The sequence below is a fragment of the mitochondrial genome of Solanum lycopersicum (genome assembly GCF_036512215.1).
Source record: "Solanum lycopersicum bio-material TGRC:LA1421 mitochondrion, complete genome".
NCBI classification, from domain to species: Eukaryota; Viridiplantae; Streptophyta; class Magnoliopsida; order Solanales; family Solanaceae; genus Solanum; species Solanum lycopersicum.
Genome location: NC_035963.1, coordinates 142,501 through 148,133, shown reverse-complemented (window position 1 = coordinate 148,133; position 5,633 = coordinate 142,501). Strand labels below are relative to the sequence as shown.

Sequence of the window (5,633 nt, the reverse complement as noted above, 5' to 3'; positions counted from 1 at the left end):
GCACCACACTACACGTATAGACGCGAACCCCCCTCGTTACCGTACGTGCGACTCTCACCGCATACGGCTCGCACAAAGACTCCAAAATCCATCCCGAGCCCTTTCTTCCACCTCTCCTCTCCAATCCTCGATCAAACTTGCGTTCCCCAGGCGCTATGAAATGGGGGTCTTTCCTTCGCCTATCGTATGTATCGGCTTGGCTTCGTCCCGAACCAAGGAGGCATTCTGGCGGACGCATGCGTGTAGGAAGGCCGACGACTACATAAGCTAAAAGACTACGACTACAAGACAGGCCGGAAGCGACTCGCTCCTATTCTCGTTGGGATTGGATATAGATGGGAAATCTATAGATCGTAGTAGTTCGCCAACCTCTCTAACTAACATACGATACAATTTCACTTCACGGCACGGCCAAAAAAAAGAAAGAGCTTCGCTCGGTTGGCCTTCCTACGCTGACGAATGCCTCTTTTCTCTTCTCTGAAGTCTACAACAAACAAGTGGGAGAGGCAGGATTCGAACCTACGTAGAAAAACTTCAACAGATTTACAGTCTGCCGCTTTTGACCACTCGGCCACTCTCCCCTTCCCGGGCCGAGGCCCCCCTCAATGGGTTCTAATTCTAAGAAGGGGGGCGGCGCCCTGAATCAATCAAAAAGCTTATTGATTTAATTGAAGGGAACTAAGACGATTAGCTTAGCTAGCGTTCCGGGAGAATCTAGTCATTTAAGAACTTCGTTGCCACTAGTAAATTAGACCATCCCCCCCAAAAAGAACTCGGAGCCTAAAGAGAAGAGAGTTCAGTCTACAAGAAGCTGGCAGAGCTTTAGCCATTGGGCCACATCCATCTATCCTAAACAGTAACCCCTTTCTTGTTCGTTCTTCGAATGACGCTAGTGGAGACTAATTCCTTCCGGCTAATGAAGATACTACTCCAGTCTTTCCAGTGGATCCTTCCCTAAGAATGGAACGAACCAAGTTAACCTATACGAGAGTGAGGAATAAAAACCAACAATCAACTTACCGCTTTTGATGTCCCACGATTCTGCTAGTTTAGAAAGAAAGGAGAAGGACACCACCGGAGGCAAGCGCTAGGTCAGAAAGGCGATAACTAAAAAATCTCCCCAAGTAGGATTCGAACCTACGACCAATCGGTTAACAGCCGACCGCTCTACCACTGAGCTACTGAGGAACAACGGACTTAATGTTGGAAGCCGACTCTCGTTCTTTGGACCAACCTATGACCGAAGAAAAATGAGTTCGTCACTCTTTTTCACATACACCGGGAGAAAGGGTTACGCTAGCAAGCCCCTCCCTGGCCGGAGAGCCCCCAGGACAAGGAGGCGGCGATCAACCATCCACTCTCGAGATTCATATTGATCAATAGATCTCCGCGTCCTGCCAGTTCGCTAAGTAGACTCACTCTACCGAGGGGCAACAAAGGCTGGAACTCTTCCTGCCAAAAACAAGGGACCTACTTCTCATCCTAGGAGTTAGCAGGTATGAAAGAGTCCCCTCTCTGTCTGTCTCTCCGAGTTTCTACTACTAAGTAGCACTTCTGCTATTCAATCATAGAATCGATTCCGATCAAGCTGAAAAAAGTAAGCCCTATATATGTTTGTTATTAGTAAAGCGCTAAGGCCCTATCTATAGTAAGGGGCCCTTTCTTGCTCGTTAGCGCTGTTTTTTGATTGCAGCTAGGGCGCCCCTTTTCTTTCTCAAAGTCAACTTTCTCCCTTCTTAGTCAAGCTTTGAAGTCCCTACTTTATTTAGATTTATGGGATATTTGAAGAAGCGCAGGTTTGGAACCCTATACCTATACAAGGGGCTGGTCTCGATCTCGCTTGGTGGTACCCCTCTCGATGATTGTTGACTCAACATTGATTTCGTGCTTGAGTTGGAGGGCTCTCCCTCCATCCATCGAGTCAAGTAATTCGCTATCGGAAATTTCTCCGCCGCCTATCTCATGCCATGCTTCTTCTTTCTCCGAATCGGTTCCTAGTGTCAGTCAATCAAGATTCGCCATCAAGAGAGGGAAGAGCCTTGACTTTAGGTTAGGCCGGTCTCATCATTCACGCAATTCCCCCGTCCATCGATTGATCACGCGAGTACGCATCCAGTCAGCGCATAGCGAATGAAAAAAGCGTTCATCCTGGATTCTCTTCCTCAAGAAAAATGTCTATCAATTGATCCCTACGGTCAAAGTCTCCACTTTTCACGCCCCTCTACTAAGAGATGCACCATGTTGATAGGAATCGGCAAAGACCTTCTTGTACACGTCCTCGAGGGCAGCATTCATGGCAATCATCACTACTTTCTCCCGAGGGCATGGTATGGCTTTGTTCTTGGTCTTGTTTAATAGATGTCGAGTGCCGCTTTTCCCCGTCCGAGAATCTCCATCTGCTCTAAGTGGGCGCGAGCTAGAATCCTTATGTCAGCTTGGTTGTTCAAAAGACTGTCTCTTTACCCCTTGCATCTTCATCTTTTCGAAAGCCCAGACCATTCTTCTGGATCTGCATTAGTCCTATTTCAGGTGCAAAGCCTCTTCAATAAAGACCTCTTTTTTTGATTTCTCCCCCATTTCTCATTTTGTTGATTGAAAGAGAATAAGCGCTATCCATTGAGTAAAGAGAGGGTTTGCTACAGTGATTCGGGCGGTTGGTGGCCCCTTCGAGAGTTGCGGGTCCTTGCCGCTGCATGAGTGTTAGCTCACGCTCAAAACTCCTCCGACACGAGTCCTAGTCGTTGCGCTGCGGTCCGTTTCCCGGCTTCGCTTGCGCGATTTGCACTTCTGATTGGTTCCAGCCATCCCCAACCTTAATGAATGGACTATGAAGGGGTCAGTCAAGCGGTTCGGGTTTTCGGTCGGTTCCCGTTCGCCTTCCCCCCCCTCATAGTCCATTAGTGGGTAGGGTGGTCAACTTAGAGGGCGCCCGCCTCCTCTTCAGACGTGTCCTCGACAACCTGGCGGTTCTTCGGTCTCCGCTTTTGGGGGCGGGAGTGCTTGGTCGCTGGGGGTTCCTTTTCCTCAACCAATTCGGTTGTGTCAGCCTTGGTCTAACATTTTGTTATGAGCTGGCTGGACAAAGATGGATTGAAGGTCAGATAGATTTGAGTTCAAGTGGCACAGCACCTTCGATCGACCATAGGGCCTATTCTACCCTTACCGAATTCATTCTATTGAAGCGTAACGTAAAAAGCTCCTTCTCATCTTGCATTTCTTTGGTTTGGAAGTTCCAGAATCTTGTCTGTGGATTTCTATAACAAAGGAAAGCCTCCTACCCTAATACTATGCCATTTGATTGAAACAAGTTCCGTGCTGCTCACCACTCCTCGAGGCCAAGGACGGGGTCGAACCGTCATTCCAGGATTTGCAGTCCGATACATTTCCATTATGTTACCTAGCCAAACCCGCCACCTCATGTGCCAAAGTAAAACGGTTGTTCTTCCTTCTCCGCTCCTTCTTTTTCTACATATGCGGCGGCGGGTTACCAGAGAAGGGGGGACAACTCCTTTCTCCTTTGCCTTGCTCAATCTTCCTTTTCTGATTGAAAGTAGCAAGCCACTCTACTATTGGTACAGAGGCCAGATAGAAGGTTGCTCATCCAGCCCAGCGGATCCATTGTTTATGCGGCAGTGCAATGCAGCTGAAAAAGGGAAGCCCCTTTTTATTAGTAAGGTATAGGTTGGTTGGGGAAAACTCCAAAACTAGGGTTCCAAAAAGCTTACCTTATATTATAGAAAAGTTTGAGAAAGGGGCACCCCTACTATACCCCTAAACTACAAGCTAGCGCGCAACGGCGGAAAAGCCGTTGTTGCTTGCTGCTTGCAGGCTCGAAAATCTCTCTTTCGCCTCTCCTCCCTGTCTCAATTCTGATTGATTAGCTTCTTCCTTCGCGCAAGCTACGGTCTAACGACCCCCTTGTTGTGTTGCATTTTGTGATCTTCCGCTTCAGTCTGCGTTTTTCGGATAGCCGGGACCCGATGTTGATTCCCGATTTAAATGTCAGCTCCAGGTTTGGGGCGGCCCATCTGATTAGTTCAGCTATCACTGCTGGAAACCCCAGCGGTTGTTCGGCTGCGTACTCCCCGTCTGCCTATCTCACACTCCCAAAGCAAATTTGGATTTCTTCTTTCATTTTCCTTTCCTGCATCTTTCTTTCTATCCATAGGTCGGCTTCGCGCAGATAGATCTTTGCCGGGGGAGATTGGTGCCCCTTGAGGTATGCCCTTCCGGTGGGTTGTTCCTTTATCTGTCTTTTCCATCCAGTGCCCGCACTGCGTCAGAAAATCTTCGTCTTCGATCTCTCTTCGCAACGCATTTTAAGGGCTAAGACTTTCTCTCGACATCTTTCTTTTATTTAAGTCATTGATCTCATATCTATAAGCAGGGGGGTCTGCGTTCACTATTAAGCCTACGCCCGTCCATTCCTTTCAAGCTTGATCCTTCCCTTAGACTCGTTACCTTGTTCGACTGAACTCGTTGGTTCCGCGTTGGTCGTAACCCGGTTCGAGAACCTTCTCTCATAGATTCCCTTCACCAAGTCATCGCCAGCAATCAGCTCTTATCCCTTGGTGTCAAAGGGCGAGTTCCTTTCTTGTCTTGCCCAAAAACTTTCTTTATTCTCATTGGAGAAAGACTCTCCCGCGGCAAGGTTTTACACATAGGGCCAGCTGCTTTCTTTATCTCGCTTGCCCTTAGTCCGTCTAGCGCCTTTCGGTTGGGGTCCGCCCTGGGGGTTAGGTTAGACCGCTTGGGTTTTTTTTCGTCTATCGAAGGCAGTCAACGTGTCAGCCATTCTTCCCCCATTAGACTTGTCAATCCTTTGCTCTTTTTCCTTCTCTCTTCCAGTTCTCCCCCTCTACTTTATTTGACAGGGGCGGAGAATACCACTCTATCAATAACAAGAAAAAAGTAGCAATTCCGTTTCAAATGGTTTGAGCTTGGAAGCAACCTGCTATCTATCGATAGGCGAGAACAGACTGCTATTGACTGCTTCGCCTATCTATTCTATTATGGCCGGCTTGGAGACATCAGAGGAAGACCACCATCTCTATCCGGATCATAGCTTCATTCATTCGTTGAACCTTGGGGATCACCATTAGCATTGAGGTCAATCACCACACTACCTCTATCATACATACGACATTACACGAAGCGAGAGTGCATGGTCAACACACACCTAAAGCGCCTACGTTCCGCTTGCAGCCAATACAACCACAACCTAACTTGCACGAGATTCAACAACCGAAGCTACTGGTAGTCCCGAGGGGGCGGCATCCTCCTATAATAGTTAGCAGTACTGAACAAGCGAGTCATCGGTCCGAGGAAAGAAAGGGGCCGCCTTTGAAAAAAAAAAAAAAGGAACTCGCTAGGCCTTCAGAACAAAGGCGATTCTGTTCATGCTTCAGACGATCTGGCTAATTCTATATACAACTATCTAATTTTCTTCTATTATATATAAAGGCGTAAGGGCGAAGGCCTATTTAGCGCCTTTCCAAAGGTAAGCGGTTAGGTTGACTTTGGAAAGGCTACTAAGGACCGGGTGAAGAATGAAAAACGTCCGCTAAAGCCCACGGGATAAGGTTTGCAGATGCGATCATGAATCGAACCAGATCGAAACATTCAGCTGTCGA

At 47.9% G+C, this 5,633-nt stretch overlaps 3 non-coding genes across 3 annotated transcripts; all 3 read right to left on the bottom strand.

The window, feature by feature from the left end:
- Positions 1–498: 498 nt before the first annotated feature.
- On the bottom strand, positions 499–581 carry trnY(GTA). Its single transcript has one exon. It is a non-coding gene; the product is annotated as a tRNA-Tyr (tRNA).
- Positions 582–1,116: 535 nt separating this feature from the next.
- trnN(GTT) lies at positions 1,117–1,188 on the bottom strand. Its single transcript has one exon. It is a non-coding gene; the product is annotated as a tRNA-Asn (tRNA).
- Positions 1,189–3,332: 2,144 nt separating this feature from the next.
- Positions 3,333–3,403, bottom strand: trnC(GCA). Its single transcript has one exon. It is a non-coding gene; the product is annotated as a tRNA-Cys (tRNA).
- Between the last annotated feature and the right edge of the window lie 2,230 nt (positions 3,404–5,633).